The 23,268-nt window shown below is 36.7% G+C and overlaps 1 pseudogene; it reads right to left on the bottom strand.

Moving 5' to 3' along the window:
• Window positions 1-1,847: 1,847 nt before the first annotated feature.
• On the bottom strand, window positions 1,848-3,368 carry LOC133861953 (phospholipase A1-IIdelta-like; annotated as a pseudogene).
• Window positions 3,369-23,268: the final 19,900 nt, after the last annotated feature.

Consider the following 23,268-nt stretch of genomic DNA (forward strand, 5'->3'; position numbering starts at 1 on the left):
CGGTTGGTACGAATTGTCTACCTAAACTACATTAAACTAGGGTGTAATACTACAATCCGTCTTCCCTAGGTATGGCCTATCTAACCCTCTTGATCATATGTCAATTAAAATCATTGTATAACAATCATGCACATAATCACAAAAAATATGAAGGATTGAGTTCAATCAATATAAAAGATTTTCTAAGACAAGATAATAAATTCATAATGATTGAATATAAACATTAAGATCAATTTTCACAGTTATACAACCATCATGCATATAGAAAATACCAAATTAAAATACAATCAAATCATTGTTACTTGGAAAGGGCTACATCAATACCTTTGTAAGAATTTAGCTGCTCATCGTGATGTTTGGATGACCTCTTGCCATGTTCTTCTAGCCCCCAAGAAGAATTTACTGTCTAAAACTAAGCACAAGCACAAGCACAAGCACACCTTCTCTTAAAGCTTAGAGCTCTATTTATAAAGACTAGGAAAGGCTTAGAAGCTCTTGGAACTCTAGAAAAATCGTCTCTTGAGTCTTCCCGTCTAAGTAGGAGATTGAAACTTCAATCCAAGTAGGAAAAGGATTCCAAATTCGTCCAGAATTGTGGTCTTTTATTACAAGGCAATTTTGGCATAGTAAACGTCAGAATTAGGAAAAATATATTTCTAACATATTTGTTTCATTTTTTATTAGCTTTCCAACGCCACCAATCGTATTGCAATTCAATATCTGACCCAAAAGTTATGATTAAAATACTGAGACATATGCAGAATCCAAATTTGTACCTAATCTGATTTTGACTCTTAGTGGAGAAATTCTGATTTAATCCTTCACTTGATTTGATTAAACTTAACCACATCATATAAGTCTTATATTATGATTGGTTAAGCTTAAACATATCTTCTAGGTCTTCTCAAAGTGTGTTTTAAGCTCAAAATCAATGGAATTAATTGCATCTTTATTTAAAGAGTAATGATTCAATGCCACCCAAAGATACAACTTTTTACCACATTGCTTATGTGGCAAGGTGGTTCCCTACTACTTTTTGAGTTTTTTTTTTTTTTTTTTTTTAAAAATAAATTAATGTGGTGAAAAGTTGTATATTTAGGTGGTAGTGAATCATTACTCTTATTTAAAACCTGAAAACATTAAAACAACACAAAATCAAATAAATAACAATGTTAAGGAATTAACATATATAAGTTAAAGGGCTTGAATGTGTAACATTCAACACTTATAAGGTCCTTGTTCTTGGCTTAAATTACAAATCGTTCATCGTAATATCAAAATTAATTCAGAGATCCCTATCGTTAGCCTAATTAACAAATCGCTCAATCGAGTCAAATTCCGTTAAAATTTTAACAAATTCTATTAGGCGCCACGTCAGCGCCAGCGCCAATAAGATGGCGGTACGTATCGATCTTAATAAAACAATAAAAAATTATTAAATATATAAATATATCTACAGATGGGTTGGGCCACCCTTAGGGGCCAAGGAAAGCTCGGAGGCCACCCTAAAGGGACCTAAGAGTCGTGTGCTGCTACCCCCGCCCTTGAGAGTCGCCGCACGCCACCCTTAGATGCCTTTGGGGGTGGTTGCCCCACCTCTTCTTTCTTTTCAAATTTTTTTTTTTAAATAATTTGTTAAGTTTTATATATTCATATATTTAATATTTTTTTATTAAGATCGACACATGTCGCCATCTTATTAGCGCTGACGTGATGCCTAACTGAATTTGTCAAAAATTTTAATAGAATTTAACTCGATAGAGCGATTTGTAAATTAGATCAATTATAAGAATGTTTAAATTAATTTTGATACCACGACAATTTAAAAAATATATGAAAATAAAAAGTTACTTCAAATATGATAACATTAATCGATATAAACTGAATTTGACAGATGAGTTTGAATGGAACATAAATTAAAAAAGAATCCGAACAAATAAAGACTACAAACCATTCCATTCATCATGTCCCATGTCAATACTCGGGGGCAGGTAGGTCCTCGTCATCGGGTGGAGCCAAAACCCAATCCCCATTTTCATCACGCACCAGCCCTTTGTTCTTCTCCACCCACCAAGAGCCTGGTATCAGGCACTCATCCTTGAGAAACTCCGAAGATTTGTTCACCAAAGCCAAGCTCCTCTTCACCTTCACCTCAAAATCCCCCTTCCTCCCATTCCATCCAGCCACCACATGCAACATGGCCTGCAAATTATGCCAGTCACTCGGATTCTTCGAGTCCTTCAAGCTCGGCTACTTCCTTGTATCTATCACCAGCTCAATCCCCGTGTCCACATACCCCATCAACCGCCCTGGATAGTGCGGGATTAGATCAATGGTGTTCTTCACATGCAAAACCTTCAGATTTGTATACTTGTTGAACCTCTCATTGAATGATTTATTCCCAACTCGTGGGCCCCCAAAAACAATAGCTGAAACTGGAATATCGGAAACACCATTCTCCACCAAATCGAAAGCGCTCAAGACCGCTAAGCTTGCGCCAAGGCTGTGCCCCGTTAATGTCACGCTTACCTTTTCATCTTTGTATTGCTGTGTCAACTCCTTGATCTTTGTTAAAAGCTGTGTTCTGGCACTTGTTTTTGTGAAGGGTGACTTTGGGTCGTCTGAGATGTAAATAGTAAGCCAACCCCTCATAACTTTCGGCACCTTTTCTTTTTTTCTTCGATGAATGAGCTTTTCCCTTAACAACTGAAACAAATACACAGAGAACAGCTTAACAGCTGAACAACAAAGAACTTTTGGCACCTTTTCATTATCACCATCATCGTCAAATTCATCCGGCGCATTTGGACGCATCAATGGCTTTGCAGACGCATGGTCAGCACCTAACACATCAATCCACTCGTAGCTCCTTGTTGTGCCGCGCCATGCGACATATATTTCACGTCGGCCCAGGGCGCTGCTGACCTCGTCCGTGGTGACAGCGATATAGCCAATCCAGTTGGACTCACGGTCCCAGGACTCGCGGGACTGCGAGTAGAGAAGAAAGGCTTTGGCCTCGCTGACTTTGGCGGTGGCGTAGAGGAAGGAGACGACTTGGTAGTCGGAGGCGGCGTCGAACATGAGCTTGTGGAAGAAGGAGGGCTTGCCGTAGCGGCTGGAGCCACAGTACTTGGAGTTCTGGTCATTGTTGAAGGCGTCGTAGGTGGTCTGGCAGAGGTCGCCACAGCGGAGGATGAGTTTGCGGAGGGAGAGGTCGAGGGGGTCTAAAAGGCCTTCCCAGTTATTGCTGCCAAGGAGTTGAGGCCATGTTGGTTCAGCTGCTTGGGTTGTTCCGTTCATGGCCGGTCACAGTGGGAGGAGGCCAGGGGAAGATTTGTGTGATGAAGAAGCTAGTTATATATATAAAGAAGGATTAATTTGTGCATGTGTTTTGTTGGATTAATTATATATATAAAGATGGTTATCTCTAAAAAAAAAATAAAAAAAATAATATAAAGAAGGTTCTGTGCGGGTTGAAGAAGTCAATGTTATCATTTATTGTCTTTTTTTTCCTTTCATTTTCCTATTTATTGTCATTGTCATTGTCGGTTTATTATTATTGTCGTTCTATTTGGTGCGTTAGGTATACACGGAAATGCAAAGTAACGGGGTATTTTAAAATGAAGAGGGAATCTAGGGGCATATATATTATCGTAATGATATTTCTAACACAGATTTATACCGGATGTGGGACCTGTCTTAAATATATGATTTTTACACCAACATAAAGCTAATGATATTTGCACACATATTATATATATATATATATATATATATATATTATACACATTTACTTTTATACTCCGTTTGTTTCGACGTAAAATAATTTCCGTCGTATAATTATTTTAACGAAATTATTTTCAGAAAAAATGATTTTCTCGAAAATATTTTTCGGCGTTTGGTTCGCACGAAAAAATTATGAAATGCAAAAATCAAAGTTTGGCAAATGTCGCTAGAATCCGACAACGTCTAATCGATGTTGCCGATTCCGGAGACAAAGCTTGTTCGGATCTGGCCAAAATGGCCGGATTCATGCCGGAGTCTTCCGGATCCGGCCGGATCAGGTCAAATCCGGCCGGATCCCGGGCATTTTGGCCAGATCAAGCCGAATCCGGTCATACTCGGCCGGATCCTGGCCGTTTTGGCAAGATCCGGCCGGATCCCAACTGTTTTGGCAAGATCTGGCTGCATCAATAGCCAGATCTGGCCGGAATCCGGCAATATTCCGGTCGGAATTTGGTCCGCCGGTGGCCGGATTCTGGCGCCGGCAGAATTCCAGTGGCCTGATTCCGGCGTTGGCTGGATTCCGGCGATCGGATGTTGTCGGACTCCGGCGCCGACTGGATTCCGACGACCTACAATTGCTAAATTCTGACAATCGGATATCAAACATGCGTGTAAGGACGAAGAGCTTAATTTCGGAAAACGATTTACGGTTTTAAAAATCGTAAATCGTTTTCCGAAAATTAAAAAAGCTTTTACTGTCAAATCGAAAATGATTTTCGTTGATCATTATTTTCGTCCCAACCAAACACCGAAAAATATCGAAATAATTTTCTAAAAATCATTTTACACGGAGCATCAGTGTAAAATCCATATGTCGGGAACTTATACATGTTAAATGAGTTTTAATTACAACCAAATGTAAATATTGTACAGTATGGACACAAATAGCCATTATTCAAAAAAATTGAAATTTATTAGTGCAACTTGGATACAAGTCAAATCCTAACCCAGGCAGCTAGGTGCGTGGGTGCAAGTTGCCATATCTGTGATACTTCGTACGATACAGATTCATGTCACTATATATTAAATTGATTTGGACCATATAAGCCAATTACAATGCATTTAAACGGGAAAATAATTGCATACAACCCAAAACCATTCAAATTAACTTATATAAATATAATAATAATAAAAAAATCAAATTCAAATGGAATCTTCTTCAACATTGCAAAAACCCAAAATTAAACAATACTTATTTATTTTTTAATTATCAAACCTTTCAAGTTTGGAGGGTCTGAGTCTGACTGGTTCAGGGCTTTTGGACATTTTATGAAAATTTAAATTATTTCGTCTCAAGTCTTGTCTCGGCCAACGATGCAATTGAAAGATTTTCGCCTCTTAAAACTATGTTAAAACAAAAAGCTCAACAAAAAAACTCATAGAACTTCTAAATCAGGTAACGAAAAAAGTTGCAAAAAATAAATTTAATTCTAAATTTGGTCTATATGACTTGAAATTCCTTTTAGTTTGTGTTCCTTTCTAATTCAAAAAAAATAAAAAATAAAAAATCAGTAACTTCGTGAGAACAAAATGTTTTGGACCAAATGAGAAAAGTTCGTAGTACAATGCCCAATCCATTAACACAGTTATTCAGAGTAAGCTTTTTGATGTGTAAATTTATTTAACTCGCAAGCGCACGAATCGTATGTAGCATAGTGTGTGCAAGTGCGAGGTCGAACCGCAAGGAGGTGTGTGTAAAGAAGAAAAATCAATTTTATTTAAATTAACTTAATTTTAACCTAGAGCCAAAGATTTGGAATTTTTTTTGTCAAACAAAATAACAAACGAAAATAAAACTGAACAAGAACAATTTATAAAGAAAGATACTAAGGTATCGAAATTCGCAAATCAAATCAAACACCCTACACTTGTATTTTATTCATAAATTCAATTCAATAAGCTTGATATTCAAATTCTTGAGTAACAAATTAAAGCATGAAAATATTTGAAGAATTCAACTCAACAAATCACAACGATTATCCCTTTTTAATTGAAATCATCTATTGTATCCGGAAATCACAATTAATACCAAAATCTCAAATAAATCAATCGATGTATCCATCGATTGAATTACAACAAACATCAAATAAAAAATTCATCAATCTAAAGAATACAATTCAATAAATTGACATGGAATTTGAAAATACATAAGAACATTAAATCTATGAATATCATGACAAGAGCATAGGTGTTATATTGATAAGGTTTCATCCTCAACCTTAATTAAGGATTTTAGCCTCTCATGACTAAAAACACCAAAACTCTTGAAATGAAATCATGAAATAATAAAAGGGAAGAAGAAAAAAAGAAAAACAGAAATTTAATAAAAATAAAAAGAAAACAATAAATTGAAACAATGGGAAAGAAAGGAAGAACGGAGATGAAATAACAATAAATAAAAGATAAGTAATAAATAAAAAAAAAAGAAGGAAAAGAATGATGAGTGCCAAATATTGTCTATTTGGACCCCTTGATTTACATAAGTTAGACATTTAGCCTTGTTTTTTTCTGATGCTTTGGTTAGTTTTTGCGTTTTTATGTTTTGTAGGTTAATAAGTGAGGAATGACAAAATTCATGTGGAATTGCTTGGAAAATTTGGAAGTTCTGAAGAACTCGATCGATCGATCGAACTTAAAAGTCGATCGATCGAATTTTGCTTGAAGTCGATCGATCGAAATTTCCTAGAACTTACTTTTGCAGAAGCGTGCCAGAACACCCAATCAGGAGCTTCTCCATGACAAAAAGCAATTCTCCCTCTGATTTTCGCAGCAGAACAAGCTGGTTGCATGACCTTGGTTGTCTCTAGCAAGAAAGGAACCCTAGAGGGGGTTAGAGGAGTCATTTTACATGGGTTTCTAGCCCTGATTTCCCTCTATAAAAGCCATAGCCATACCTCCTTGTTGAGAGAGTTCAGAGAATAGTAGATAGGTTTAATTTCGTGCATTTTGTAGTGTATTCCAGTAGCTTTTGTTCTTAGACACTTTCTTTTTGTAAAGCTTTCCTTTTATTTCCATGGTTGTTCTTCATTTTCTTGTGGTGTTCTTAGTCATGGAAGGCTAGTAACCTCAACTAAGGTTGAGGATGAAACCTTCCCATTGATGACACTCACACTCTTGTTATAATACTTGCACATTTGATGATATATCATATTTGTTATTTAAGTTCCATTCATTTAAATGCTTTATCTTTTGCAATGAATGTGGTTGTTGGTAGATATAAGATATTTAATGTGTTTCAACCGATGGATACATTGTTTTATCGGTTTGAATGATGATATCCATTGTGATTTTTCATTGAATGGATACATTGGATGATTTGATTTCAAATGGGTACTCTTTGTGATTTATCTTTGAGTTGGATTCATTTAATGGTTCTAGAGTATGTGGTTGAGAAACTTGAATGACACCCTAAGCTTAAAGGTCTTTGGGTGTTCAAGTAGAAACTAAGAAGTGTGAGTTGTTGGATTTGGTTTGGTGGATTCCTTAGCCTTAGTTCTTTTTAATTTGCACATTTCATTTCATCTCTTTTAGCTTTTACTCTTGAATCAATCCTCAAACCTTTGGAACTAGGTTAAAATGAAGTTGATTAAACAAGACACCAATATTTAACTATTTCCCTGTGGATTCGACCTCACACTTGCACACACTATATTGCAAACGATTCGTGCGCTTACGAGTACTCATTAAAACACACATCAAAGAACAACTGAAAATTGAATAACTTTAAATTAAAGCGATAAATTAAATAACAAGGAAATAAAGAAGAATGAAAAATTTAAATTAAAAGAACTAAAAACAAAGTAACTTACAAAAGAAAAGAGCTAAGACAAGTGCTATGAAGAGAAAAATTGATGCTCTAGTGGTGCCTAGCATGGGGTATTTATTGCAGAAGATTAGGTTAAACCAAACTTTTACAAAATGGCACCTCTACCCCTCTAAACCCTAATAGGAGAAAAGAACGCTAGAGTTTAGGGCCATATTTTCAAAATGGCACCTCTACCCCTCAAAAACCCTAATAAGAGAAAAGAATGCTAGGGTTTGGAGTGTCTGCAGCTGCCAGGAGCAAGGAAATTTGTGTTCTTATATTGCGAAGTACTTATGATGTAGCAAACATTCGCATTAGGAAATTTCTATTTCACAATGATTTGTAGCATTTTGAATTAGCTTTCCAACGCCACTAATTTCACATTAATCCAATGCTTGAGTTGAAAGTTATGGCCCAAATACTATGACTTGTGTAGAACTTGAAATTTAATTCAATCCGATTTTAACTTCCAAAATTTGAATTTTTCACCTTAAAACTATTGTTTTCTCTCCATGATCTGCGAAATACCAAAATACAAAAACGAACAAAAAGCATTAAAAAATAACAAAGCTAAAGGTTTAATAAATGTGAATTAAGAGGTCCAAATATATAATATTTAGCACTCATCAAATACCCCCAAACTTACATTTTGCTAGTCCCTTAGCAAAACAAAATGAAAAATCAAATCAAATCAAGAAACATAAATCCACTTTCGTGGGAGAGACGATTGTATTTAGCGTTTGCAACAAGCTTTTTAAAACCCTAGGACTCCCTAGAGGACAAGTACAGGCTCGTGAGGGTTTGCCAGAAATGATACCCACAAACATTTTAAAGCACTATGTTGTTGTTAAAACAAAAACTTCCATACAAACAGATGGTTCTTATATCATGAGTAGGCTTAACAAGGTGAACATCACAATCACATTAGACATCATAAATCATTTAACTCATAGCTGGGAAATTGAGACAACACATGCTCCAATAAGTGCAAAGTGAGATTTAACATAGACTCATGAGGTTTCAATTTTTCTCAAAGTTTATCTACCCCAAAATTTATAGGAATTTTATCAGATGAAAACAACTAAGGCTTAAATTAAAATGTGAATTTTTTTGTTTTTGTTTTTATGTGCAGGCTGTGCAATGCTTGACTCCATTAAGCTTTCTAATTGACCTATATAGCAAGTGTTGGGCCAGTGACTCCCTAACTAGATGGTTTTAAGGCACTGGATGTAGAAACATCCCTAAGGGCTTAATTACTCAAGTCAAGAGGCCCGGTTACTCAATGAGAACTCAAACTGATGAATTTTTTTTTATTTCTTTTTTTTTTATTTATTTAAATAGCCAACGTTTCATCAACAAATCATCCTACAAATCTTATGATACACATTCCTTAATTCAAATTTCATACCCCAAAGAATCAATGCAAATGTGCTTATGAATTTCAATTAAAATAAGTGATGTCTCTCTAATCCAGCAGATGAGTCAACATATTCAGATTTCTAATGATATGCAAACCATAGTAAGATGTATTCACGCTCAATCAACAACATAGCAATTTTTTTTTTTTAATTTGTCACACAAAAGCAATAAAAATAACAAAAATAGCATCCAGAAATGTCTAACCCATCTCCAAACTAAAATGACACATTGTCCCCAATGTGTCTAAAAATACAATACCGAATGGGCGATGTAAGTCGGGTGTCCGTAGAAGAACTCTCCCCAAATCTTGAATGGCAGATACTGCTCCTGAAAGACAAAACAAAACAAACAAACAAGATCAAGTGATAAGTAAAAGAATGAGTGTTTTCTCCCACAAGCGCTAAGTTTTCAATCTTCAGCCAGACTTCACACAAAAGACGACAATCACTCCGAGTAACCAGAATCTTCCAACAGGGCCGTCTCATACACTCATTCCACACTAAGTACTCTACCATTGGATCAATGAATGGGCGTGAAAAATAAGACTTCCTCGTGCCAGCATGCACTTTGCGGTAGTCTATCCATGCTCTCCATCCTGACTGAATACGAGTTGGCACAAACTCGTCGTCCTTGTTCTTTACTATTGTCCAACCAGCCCGCTTAGGCACATCATGAATCGGGCTCACCCACTTGCTATCATCAATAGTCCAGTCGTTAGCTTCCTTGTGCTCTCTTAAAACATCTAGCAATTTTTCCTCTGGACCATCAAGCAAATCCAAAGCTCTACTCACTGGTAAAACATCTTCTGGACCTAGGAACTTATACTTAAGAATGTCTTGTAGAGGTGTAAGTTCCTTCTTGGGAGGCTCAGGTATTGCTGCCTCCTCATTCTCACTACTCACCAGAGGAGCAGACTCCAAAATGGCATCAGCTTGCTCAAGTAACTTGTCCAAATCCAAATCTTCTCAAAATTGAGCAAAGCATGCCTCTAAGAGGTCCTCAGTGTTTGATTGATCTATGTTCTCCTCATTCTTACTGCTCACCAGAGGAGTAGACTCCAAAAGGGCATCAGCTTGCCCAAGTAACTTATCTAAATTCAAATCCTCTCCAAATTGAGCAAGACATGCTTCCAGGGGGTCCTTAATGCTTGATTCATCTACAGTGTCCTCCTTGATCTCCTCAATCAAACATACACTTTCAACCTCATCATACTTTAACAGTTGATTGCTGATATCAAAGATATTCAGCTCCATTGTCATGTTACCAAAAGAGATCTTCATTACCCCTGTCTTACAATTAACCAAGGCATTAGCCGTAGCTAATAATGGTCACCCTAAAATTATCGGTATCTGAATCCCAACATTTTGAACCGGCTTTGTGTCAACCACAACAAAATCCATGGGAAAATAAAACTTGTCCACTTTTACCAAACATCCTCAATGATTCCTCGTGGTCTTTTCACCGACTTGTCAGCCAATTGAATTGTCATGGATGTTGGCTTCAATTCTCCTAACCCCAATTGCAGATAAACCGAATAGGGTAAGAGATTTACACTTGCTCCAAGATCTAATAAAGCCCCCTCGATTCGGCTGAGTCCTATCATGCAAGAGATAGTAGGACACCCAGGGTCCTTGTACTTTAATGGCATCTTGCATTGAAGGATTGAGCTAACCTTCTTGGTCAGACAAACTCTTTTCGGGACATTGGTTTTCCTCTTAACTTTAATCAAGTCCTTCAAGAACTTGGCATAAGATGGCACTTGCTAGATGGCATCCAAAAATGGGATATTAATTTGAACTTGCTTGAACACCTCAAGAATATCCTCAAACTTCCCTCCCTTCTTAGGCGCTAGTAATCTGTCTGGGTATGGCACCTTAGGCACAAATGACCTAGGAGGATCATCAACGATGGGTGTGGCTTTAGATGGCTCCTCTTCTTTCTCCTCATTGTTGCCACTATCTTGCCCATGAGGCTTAGCAAGGTTCTCTTCATGAAGAATCACTTGGTTGTCCACTTGTCTCTCAGACCTCAGTGTGACAATAGCATGTACATGCTCCTGCTTGTGCGCATAAGAACTTTCACCAGTACATTGTAACTTCGGATTGGGCACGGGTTGGCTAGGAAGCTTTCCCTTCTCTCTCTCACCCAAGTGATTTGGGATTTGACCAATTTGAACCTCTATCTTGGCAATCGCTTGGGCGTTCACCATGGTGGCATTCTTCACTTCACTAATAGCTTGGTTTGTAAACTGCATGAATGCCTTAAGAGAGACCTCTAATGTGGATTGTGAAGAAGAGGCTAGGGCTTCAGTAGCTTGACGACCCTGAACCAATTGATGGAATCCAGGGGGGTATTGATTATGGGTTTGATGAGAGGACCCCCTTGATTCATTGGTTGGTTCTGCCTCCACGAAAAATTAGGATGGTTTCGCCACCCAGGATTGTAAGTCTCAGAGAATGGTCCATTGGAATGCTTCCTAAAGTCATTGAAAGCATTGACTTGTTCCAATGATGTCTCGACAAAGGTTGGCAAAGAAGGACAAGTCTGTGTCGAGTAAATGGGACTGGCACAGATGGAATAGCTTTGATGAATTTTCCAATGACTAGCGCATCGACCTTCGTAGAGAGGGCATCTAATTTCATCTTTAGCTCCATATCTTCCTTCACCTCATAGATGCCTCCCTTCTTTTGGATGCGAGCAGATTTGTCCTGATAGCTCGAAAAATCCCACTGCTGGGAGTTGTCTGACAACTGATCTAAGGTCTGATATGCTTCTTCTCCAGTCAAATTCAGAAATGCACCTCCATTCATTAACTCAATCATGCTGCGGCTGGATTGAGTCAATCCTTGGTAAAATGTAACGCTCCGCTTTTACAAAAAGCGTAAGTGAATTTTTTTGAATTTTCACGTGACATTACTAACTTATTAGAGTTAATTATTGGCAACAGATTATATATAAATATAATACAGACTTGAGAATTAAATGACACTTCAGAGCTTCTACTGAAATACCTCAAAATAGATATAGTAAGCGAGTTAGTATAATTATACAAAGCAGTAGTAGTCATGCCTCATAGGGCAAGATAGTCATACAAGCCAAAATATCTACATAACAGTAGAATTATAAATATTGTCTGGAGCTATGCTAATGAACTACAACAGGGTAGTTCCCAAAAAAGAAAGGCAGTCTAGCCTCACAAAACCAGTATCAGGAACCATCTAAGTGTCTGTATAGTCCTGATATTCTTCTTCTTCATAACCTGAATTATGACACAATACAGGGAGAAGACAACAACATAAAATACTAAAATGAGTCCACTGTTTCCCATAGTAATATGAGTGCCGATTTATTTAATAAATGCAACATAATGCAATAGCCTTATAATCACATGTATATGCAAAATATAATCTATGATTGCGAATCATAGACATAAAATGAACATAAACATAATCATAAAGCAATGACAGTTTTAAGTGCAGAGTTTTAGGTGTTTCCCCTTTTTCCACTCCTCTGTTGGCCTTGGCATGGTTAGCGTGTTATTTGAAGCCTTGGCTTCCTCACTTTAACTTTTAATTATAATCTTTGGGAGCCTTGGCTCCTGGAAACCTTGGTTTCCCTGGTGACCTTGGTACACCAGTTTTTGTATTTATTATTCTCTTTTTGGGTACTTTCTCATTCACTGAGAACATTGAAACTCAAGTGAAGCCTCATGTACTCACTGTGGATCTTGATCCAACAGCTTGTTATTAAACAAATTATTAAAAATAATAAAATATGTAAAATCACATGCGCAAACAAGTAAATAAGCAGTAAACATAATATTATAGGAAAAGTCAACCAGCTTCATCCTCAGTAAGTATAGAGATACTTACTAGTTCTGCTCCAAAGGTTACATTCAGAAACTACATAATCGTAATCATGTGATAGTATTAGATTAGCGAAAGGCATTACTAATGCTTTACCTATTTATTAGAGGTTATTCCTCCATTACAATGGCTACAGATTTAGATATAATAAATATAACCTTATACTCCTTTTATTTCGATTTAGTTTTGTTTTACACCATATCTCTACATTAATACTATAATAGTGCTACTAGAATTATTCTTTCTTCCAACAATATATTTCCTTAAAGAGAACACTTTCTTGAACATATATATATTTTTACTTATAGCACATAGTGGTCCTTTAAGTTTAAAACAAGAATACACATCTACATAACATACATACCCTCATTTATAAACACACCCTTTTCTTTCAACTAGCTCACTTCTTCATTCCCAAAGAGCAAACTTACCTAATTTACACTTAAAACACACAAATTTATTTCTTTCTCTTCTTCCATGTCATGCACACACACACACACACACACACTTAATTTAAGCACACATTCATTTCATACAGAAAATTCCAACACATATTTACCTTCACTAGAATATATATATATCACATGCAACTACCTTTTCCACAATACACATATATATACATAATATAGGTTAGCAAACACACACACACACACACATATATATAAGCACATAATCTTTACTTCATCAATGGGAAATAAGTCACTACAAAAGGGACCACTTATTCTCTTAGAAGTTTAAGGGAAAAGATACTCACCGAGGTTATTTTAAAGTGACTTAAATGAGGATGAGAGTTGCTTTCTCCAAACTAGAAAATTCTACAATGGAAATTCTAATTTTTGGGTGTAAAACAGAGACAAGTTATGCTCCAAATTCCAACTGGTTTTGTGATGGATTGAAGGTAATTTGAGACTTAAATCTTGCTTGCTAGGTGCTGGAAAGTAAGGTGAAACAATGCAATTTTCATGCGAAAAGTTGCTACACTAGAACAGGGAAGAATGTCGCATGTACGTGAGAGGGAGTTTGAGCTGAAATCTTGGTTTTTCTTCATGGAATTCAATCACCCATGCATCCTATATATAGTAATCTTGAATGGCTGAGATTGAACCAGCAAGAAGACACTTCAATGGCCGGATTTGAGCCAAATAATCCTCCAAATCCGCAGCCCAAATCTCCCATATCTTCTAGAATAGGATTTTCATATCTTAAGTAATAATTACTAGATATATTATGAAAATATAGTTGATATTGAACTAAATTGGGCTAACTAGACTAACTAGAAGAGGATATGGTCGTCTGGAACTGAGAACACGGTGTGGGTCCAAGAATCAAAGGTTGAAAATCACTCATTGTTGTTTACACGTAAACTGCGTCGCACTGGATAATGACGTCGCTCGATCGACTTCGACCCAGAATCGCTCGATCGACCATAAAGTCGCTTGATCGATTCTATATACCTACAAATTTTAAGTCGCTTGATCGATTCTAATATCCGATCGATCGACTTCGCGTCCAAAGTCGCTCGATCGACTTTGGTTAGTAATTTCTTTACTAATCTGATTTCTCTACTTATATACAATTCTATTTAAACTAAACATAATAATAATTAAGCTTTATACTTATGCATGCATATGCACATATTTTTATTCATGCATTATCATCCTAAGCGTAGTATTTCCCCGGGTATTACATAAAAGAACTGCACGAGTCTCCATTTCTCGTATCCATGTGGAGGGCACTTGATCAACATATCTTTAAACGTTTCCCAACTTTCAAAAAATTTCTCATCCTTCTCCTGTGAAAAAGAGCTTATTTCCTTTCTACATTCGTTCACCTTGGCTTTGGGAAAAATTTGATGTAAAACTTGGTGAGCAAGTTATCCCAAGATGTGATAGAACTAGGCATGTTTGAATCCAGCCATGCCTTGGCTCTATCATGAAGTGAGAATGGAAAAAGTCTAAGATGCACAGACTCAGAAAAGTTTTGAAATTTGAAAGTAGCATAGATATCTTTGAACTTTTTCACATGGCTGTAAGGATTTTCGAGGTCCAAGCCATGGAATGAGGGCAAGAGTTGGATGACATGCTGTTTCAGATCGAAGTGGGTGGCATTAGTGGGTGGCAAAACTATACATGACACAGAGTTTGTCGCAACGAGTGTGAATCAATCCCTGAGTGATCTAGTGTAGTCCACATTTTTCGCTCTTGGCTGCTTAGGCTGCTCCCCATTTACATTGGGATTTCCTGCCATGTTGCCTCCCATCTCAGAAGTTGTTCTCCGCTCAACAGGTGTTTTGTGCTTTTTCCTAAACACCCTATCTATATCGGGGTCTAAGGGTAACAATTCTAAGTTCAAGGATCTCCAACCAAGTATACACAGAATTCCAAACAAAAATTAACCACAAAACAAACAAGATAGAAAAAAAAAATAAGAAAAGGAAAAAATAAAAAATAAAAAATAAACAAGATAGAGAAAAGAAATTTCAAGTAAGGTAAACAAAATTCTCCAAGGTGCAATCTTGGTTAGTTCCCAAGAAGGTGAGGGGGGTCACACCGGACACACTAAAATCCCAAGACCTTCCTTGTCAGAATTTACCTTGACTTTGCCCCTTAGACATATAGCTCCATAGACCCACACTAGCAAAGTCTTCTCTTTTCTCTTATTATTTTTTATTCTTTTATTTATTTTATTTTTGAAGACTAAAAGAAAAATAGCACAAACAAAATAAATAAGAGAGAAATCAAGTCACATCACGAATGCATACAACGAAACAAAGATACGAAAAAAGAAAGAAAGTAAAAATTAAAACTTACAAGATTGGACCAAAAATAAGTTTTGGCAAAAATAATTTCTGCTACTGAACTTCTCCAGGTAATGCCTCTTGTGTTGATCGATTGACTTTGCAAAATTCCGCAGAACCTGAAACAACGACAGAAGATAAATCCATGCTCTTTCTTTTTTTGGAAAAATAATTAAAAAAAATAAAGAAAAAAAATCTAGTAGAAAAACAAAATTAAAACAAACAAAACTTGATTTCTTTCTTACAAATTAGCACTTCCCCGGCAACGGCGCAAAAAACTTCATGTGCAATTTTATTTAACTTGCAAGCGCACGAATCGTGTGTAGCATAGTGCATGCAAGTGCGAGGTCGAATCGGCAGGGAGGTGTGTGTATAGAAGAAAAATCAATTTTTATTTAAATTAACTTTTTTTTAACCTAGAGCCAAAGATTTGGAATTTTTTTTGTCAAACAAAATAGCAAACGAAAATAAAACTGAATAAGACCAATTTATAAAGAAAGACACTAAGGTATCAGAATTCGCTAAATCAAATCAAACACCCTACTCTTGCATTTTATTCATAAATTCAATTCAATAAGCTCGATATTCAAATTCTTGAGTAACAAATTAAAGCATGAAAATATTTGAAGAATTCAACTTAAAAAATCACAACGATTATCCCTTTTTAATCGAAATCATCTATTGTATACGAAAATCACAATAGATACCTCAATCTCAAATAAATCAATCGATGTATCCATCGATTGAATTACAACAAACATCAAATAAAAAAATCATCAATCTAAAGAATACAAATCAATAAATTGACATGGAATTTGAATATACATAAGAACATTGAATCTGTGAATATCATGACAAGAGCATAGGTGTTATCATCGATGAGGTTTCATCCTCAACCTTAGTTGAGGATTTTAGCCTCTCACGACTAAGAACACCAAAAGCTCTTGAAATGAAATAATAAAAGTGAAGAAGAAAAAAAGAAAAATAGAAATTTAATAAAAGTAAAAAGAAAACAATAAATTGAAAAAATGGGAAAGAAAGGAAGAACGCAGATGAAATAACAATAAACAAAAGATAAGTAATAAATAAAAAAAAAGAAGAAGAAGGAAGAAGATCAACTGAAAATTAAATAACTTTAAATTAAAGCGATAAATTAAATAACAAAGAAAATAAAGAAGAATGTAAAATTTAAATTAAAAGAACTAAGAACAAAGTAACTTACAAAAGAAAAGAGCTAAGACAAGTACTCTGAAGAGAAAAATTGATGCTCTAAGTGGTGCCTAGCATGGGGTATTTATAGTAGAAGATTAGGTTAAACCTAATTTTTATAAAATGGCACTTCTACCCCTCTAAACCCTAATAGGAGAAAAGAACACTAGGGTTTAGGGCCATATTTTCAAAATGGCACCTCTACCCCTCAAAAATCCTAAGAAGAGAAAAGAATTATAGGGTTTGGAATGTCTGCAGATGCTCGGAGGAAGGAAATTCGAGTTCTTATATTACGGGGCACTTATGACATAGCAGAAATTCGAATTAGGAAAATTCTATTTCACAATGATTTGTATTATTTTGAATTAGCTTTCCAACACCACTAATTTCACTTTAATCCAATACTTGAGCAGAAAGTTGTGGTCAAAATACTATAACTTGTGCAAAACTTGAAATTTAATTCAATTCAATTTTGACTTCCAAAATTTGCATTTTTCATTTTAAAACTACCATTTTTTCTCCATGATCTGCAAAATACCAAAATACAAAAACGAACAAAAAATTTAAAAAATAACAAAGCTAAAGGTTTAACAAATGTGAATTAAGGAGTCCAAATATACAATATTTGGCACTCATCAATTTTTATGGACTAGGATCCTCTCCAGTTGCTTTTGATGTGGGTTTTCTTCTTACTTCAATAAAAATACCACTCGCAATAGAACGAATCGTTGTAGGATAATGTCTATATTGAGGGTGTCGGTCCACAGGGAATGTATTGGTTGCATGCATCAAGCTTTAATAAAATCGGTCATAATTTATCCTTTAGAAAAATGTTGTTTTTGTGATTTTTAATTTGTAAACTAGCAACAGAAATTAAATGCTGGAAAATAAATTAAAGTTGAACTTAATGAGATGAAAACTAGGGAATTGATTTCACCACTATCCTTGTACCAATGGCTATCATGTTAACATGGGACGTTCATTTTAGTCATGATATTACCCGTGTGTGGTTGTCAATCACACAACAAAGTGTCAAGAAAATACCATCATTAAAAATAAGCATACCCCATCTTAAGACTAGTACGGATCATCTACCTAAGCTAGGGTGTAGCATCATCCGTCTATCCAAGGCATGGACTATCAAACTTGTTAACTTAGTTACAAACAAACAATGATTAAGTGTAGCCCATCCTAAGATTAGTACAAATCATCTACCTAAGCTAGGGTGCAGCATCATTTGTCTATCCTAGGCATGAACTATCAAAACCTCTTGTTGCATGTTCAAAGAATACCATTGCATAACCATTACACTTATCATTTTTTGGATGACAAATATAATTTGAGTACAATCAAAATGATAAGCTTTCTCATAGACAAGATAAGCATTTCATCATGATTGCATTTAGCATTAGAAACAATTACGAAATTTGTAATTCTCATAGCTATGCAATCATCGATGCCCAAAATAAATATCTCAAAGAACAAATCGATTAAGCCATTGATATTTGGATAGGGTTTATCAAAACCTATCCATAAACAAAACTAAAAATTGAAAAGGAAAGAAAACTAAAAACAAGAAAGGGGAAGCTCTTCACTGTACGTGAAGAGCTTCCTAAAACTAAACTACCTAAAAACTAAAACTCCTAACTAATCTACATTTTTTTCTGAGTGTTTTCTCCTCTTCCTCTTTTTCTTCTTCTCCTTCTTCTTCCCTCTATACTTATAGAAAATCCAATCAAAGCAGGAAAAGACAAACTCCAAATTCGCACTCCAAATTCGCACAGATTTGCGCACTTTTATTGCGGGGCAATTTGGGCATAGTAAAAGTCCGAAATAGAAAAAACCTATTTCAGACTTATTTGTTGAATTTTTCCACTTTGTTGAAATATTGGTTTTGGACTTTTCCACTTTGTTGAATTTTCTTCAATCTTTGTTGTCAATAAGTGTAGAGTTGCTGCCCATTATGGAGATATGTGCTGTCCAGCTTTGTTCTTCACGTGCAGCTTGGGGAGACAAGGAATAGGACAAAATAAAATAAAATAAGAGAGATGGACAAACTTCCGGATTTTCGGGATGATCCAACGACTAAAATTAAAACAGCCATATCTTTCTCCACGCATCTCTAAACTGGCCGAAATTTGTTGCGTTGGAAAGCTGACATCTTGAATTTCAATTTAGACCTAAGAAACTTTCAAAATGGATATCGTTTGGTCCTGTTATGATAGGTCTAAATCTAGTAGTCTGCTGCATCCGAATTTCCTTGTATTTTGCTTGAATTATATCATTTCTCTCTTATTGTCCTACAAAATATAAAAACACTAAAACTAACCAAAACATTAGAAAGTAACAAAGCTAAAGGTTTAACTAATGTAAATTAAGGGGTCCAAAAATACAATATTTGTGACACATCAGCTTTCAACTGGAGAGGATCTCGCTCTAAATTTTATTTGCTTACCACACCTAATTTACTAATCTCTTTCTAATTATCATATAAAAGGGTATATGTCACCTCCTTTCAAAATCTTTACTTTTCTTTATTATACTATTCTAAACTTTGATGGCGAATATACTTCTCTCTCTCTCTCTCTCTCTCTTTATATATATATATATATATATATATATATATATATATATTGTTAGAACAGTTTATGGTATAGTGTGAAGGCACGTTCTTCACTATCCTTAACGCTCCCACAAACTCGCAATCATTGCAAAAAACCAACACGGTTAAGAGAACACACCGGGATGGCCGGTAGATTTTGCTCTGATGGTTAAGTCAGGTTCTAAGGAAAAGAATAAGTGTAATGCCCATTATTCAGTCTTAGGTCTGGTATTAGGGCCTATTTATAGGGTAAAAGGTAAAGGCCAACCTGAATTAGGTCTTTTGCTCCAACTTAACTTAGTAACGACGTCAGAGTTTGAATTGGACTAGAAATCCTTCCCCGACCTATATTTGGAATTCTTTACTTATTCATCTTAAAGTAAGATTCTGAGCGGATTATTCAAGATTGGATCTGGTCCCGAATTTTTCTGAACTGGATTTAGTCTTGGATCTCCTGGGATCATAATCTTAGCCACTCCCAGATGGTTGCATTGGTTCCTGGGGCAACCCCTTCTCCGGACTTCAAGGGAGTCAGTCTGTGTGCTTGGGAGAAGTTCATCTCCAAAGCTATGCCCAGACACGTCGCATGATCATCCATCCCTAGGAGCAACCATTTCCAAGGATTTCTAATCTCGACACTTGTTCTATAGGGGTTCAAGGCTTACGATCCTCATTGGGCTAATGTATGGTTAGAGGCCCAAAGTCTTCTAGGTGGGCCGAGCTGAATGGGATTATTCCCAACAATTACCCCTTAAATCCAATATTCGAGCTAAGCATGGATAATGAGAATTTTGATGCCTCAGTAGTCTGAAGCTTGGCTTCACTCGGGGCTTGGACACCCCTTAGCCTTCGAATCCTAGTTACCTCAACTTGATCAGTTGAAGGTTTCAGTCATTACTGCTGCGCTAATTGCGACAACCCTTATAAATGCTGTGAGCAATAGGTTCCTCAATCCCAACAATTGATTCCATGTGCCTGTCCCTACTTGTTCTGTCTCCTGTAGTTCCTAGGACTATCTGACGCCACAGCACCTCCAAGCACGTGTCATTCTCTGGTTAGGTGACCCGGCACGCCTTTTGATAGATCATTTAAACATTCTATTCGTTGCCCGTCAATGCGCTGTCAGCATTGTCTCTGTAACTTCTAAGATCTTAATTAAGTGTTAAAAACAAGGGTTAGACTAATTAAGTGAGTAATTAGGTAAAATGACGAAAAAGAGCACTTAAAAATAGTCTAAGTGTGAATTTATGGGTTGGGTGTCCGGAAGGGCACTTGTTATGTCTGGACAGCTAGCGAACAGACCTTCCCGAGAGTTTTATTTCCATGCACATCAGGACGAGACATGTTTGTGCTTGGATGGGCTTACTTGAGAGTTGATATGTGCAACTGCACACACGCGTGTCTAGACGACTTACTCACTTCTCCCATTCTCTCTCTCTCTCTCTCTCTCTCTCTCTCTCTCTCTCTCCTAGGGCTTGATATTAAACCCTAGATATTGGTATTTTGAAGTGTTAGTATTTTGGCCTCATTCTGTGTTTGGACAAAATCACTTAAGTGTAAAGATGCTGTAAATAGGGATTCCACTATTCAGAGTCTGCAAGTCAGAAGAATTCAAGTTCCCTGTCAGCCGTCCGGACGATCGAGCCAACCTGTCCGGACACCCATCTGTCCACTGTTCCATCCGTCCGGACGACGTGTCATCCCGTCCGGATGCTAGACAGACCAGCATCATCCGTCCGGACGAAGTGTTCATTCTGTTTGGACCCCATACTGTATCGAGAAGTTTCTGTGCCAACTTGCATCCGTCCAAACGTTTCAGCATCACGTTTGGACGCCTCCCAGTACTCGATCAGCTTCTGATTTCTTTCCAAGTTCCAAGAAAGGGAAGATCAGTCAACTGTCCGGACGATGTGGTATGCCGTCCAGACGCGCGTCTTCTTAAGGCAAGAATCGCAATTCAAATATGACCGTCCGGACACGCGTGCATCAAAGATAGAAATTGTCGATTCGACTTCAACCGTCCAGACGACTGCCTATCATGGTCCGGACGCGCGCATTACTGATATGGAAATTGCGTGTTGAAGAATAGCCGTCCGCACGCTCATCCCCCATGGTCCAGACGCTTGAGAGCCTTATAAGGAAATTACTTGTAGCGGACGTTCGACCGTCCGAACGATGTACCATCCCGTCCGGACGATGCCCTTAAACAGGAAAGATTTCACCGCAAATTTTTCAGAAAATCTTGTCGCACAATTGTCCGTCCGGACGGCCCATGTCCACCGTCCTGACGGTGCCCAGGTATATTTTGCCTGACGCTCATTTGAGCCCCCAGCCTATAAATAGTGGCCCCTGGGTACTGAGAACTGCAAGAATTCGGTGTGAATTCCATTAGATCTCAGAGAAATCATCAATCCCTCTGAAGCCATTTTACAAGTGTGCTGTGCTATAAACCGAAGTCTATCTTAGAGGTCGGCTCTAAGGTAAGGAGTTCCATTGAAAACCCCTTCAGGTAGGAGAACTTGGTTGGGAAGCGTTCGTGTTGGGTTACATGTCAGAGATCAAGGTAAGACCACTGCATCGGTACATGTGAGTGCTACTGTCTTGTATCTAGCTATGTCTTCTGAATAGTGGAATTCCTGGGTTTGGCTGCCCCGGAGTGGTTTTTCTCTTAACTGAGTTTCCACTTCGTCAACAAAAATCTGTGTGTCATTTACTTTCTGCTATGCTTTAATTTTTCTTGACACCTATGCACACATTTTATTTTTAGAAGTCAATTTCGTTTTTCATGAAGCTTCCAAATGTAAATCCAACACTGGAAATTAACATGGTCCTTGATGTGAAATCGTTGTTTTCACCTATCGGTTTGAGGTAAATCCAAAAATCCTAGCTTTGTTTCCATTTGTGTTGATTTTTGAGGGTTTAGGCTTAATCTTTCAATTTTATTTAGGTATTGTGTATTCTATGTGTTCTAAACAAATTCCGAACATTGGGATTTATTTTGGCAAGAAATCAAGGTAAGACCCAAAACCCTAAATTTTTTCTCAGTGTTGTAAATTGATAAATTTTGTGTCTAACCCTAAGATTATCTTATGGGTAAGTGTTATTAATTAATGGGGTTGTCAAATGAAACCTTTGAAATTTATAGGTTTTCCATGGGTCTTAGATCTTGAGGAAAATCAAGAACTTGAGTTGGATTTAGAGTTAGAAATATGTTGCGTTGGTTTTAATGTGTCATTGCAATGTAATATGTAGTGGTGCATTGCAATGTAATATGCAGCTTATGGCATGCTGATTAGTCACCCAGCCAGGTCATAGAACATATCCCATAATATGATCCGGATACATCAGAGATAAATAACTATGCAGTGGAATCTGATTTCATAAACTAAGAAATGTTAATTACAACATCAGAGCGATACATTTGTCTATCTAATTTGTTAGTATTTTATATTGGCAACGTTCTGGTTGACAAAACACTTTATATAACGGTTGCTTTTTAATAGGATTATCGGTTCTATTCAGAGTCTTCAAGTTACATGGATAGTGTCTCATTTCATGCCAAGTGTATGGTCACAAGTTTCTAAGAAGATGTCCATGAAGATTCCATGCAATTTCTAAGTCAGAACAGCCGGTTCCTGTGCAACCTTCCGAACAGGCCTTTGAAGGCATCTGGACGCCCCGCAATGTTTAGCAGATTACGTTGAAGACGTCCGAACAACAGAGCAACATCGTCCGGACGCTAGGTCAATCATTATTCTACACTGAGGGAATTTAGAAGTCGACA

Source organism: Alnus glutinosa, chromosome 2 (genome assembly GCF_958979055.1).
Source record: "Alnus glutinosa chromosome 2, dhAlnGlut1.1, whole genome shotgun sequence".
NCBI classification, from domain to species: Eukaryota; Viridiplantae; Streptophyta; class Magnoliopsida; order Fagales; family Betulaceae; genus Alnus; species Alnus glutinosa.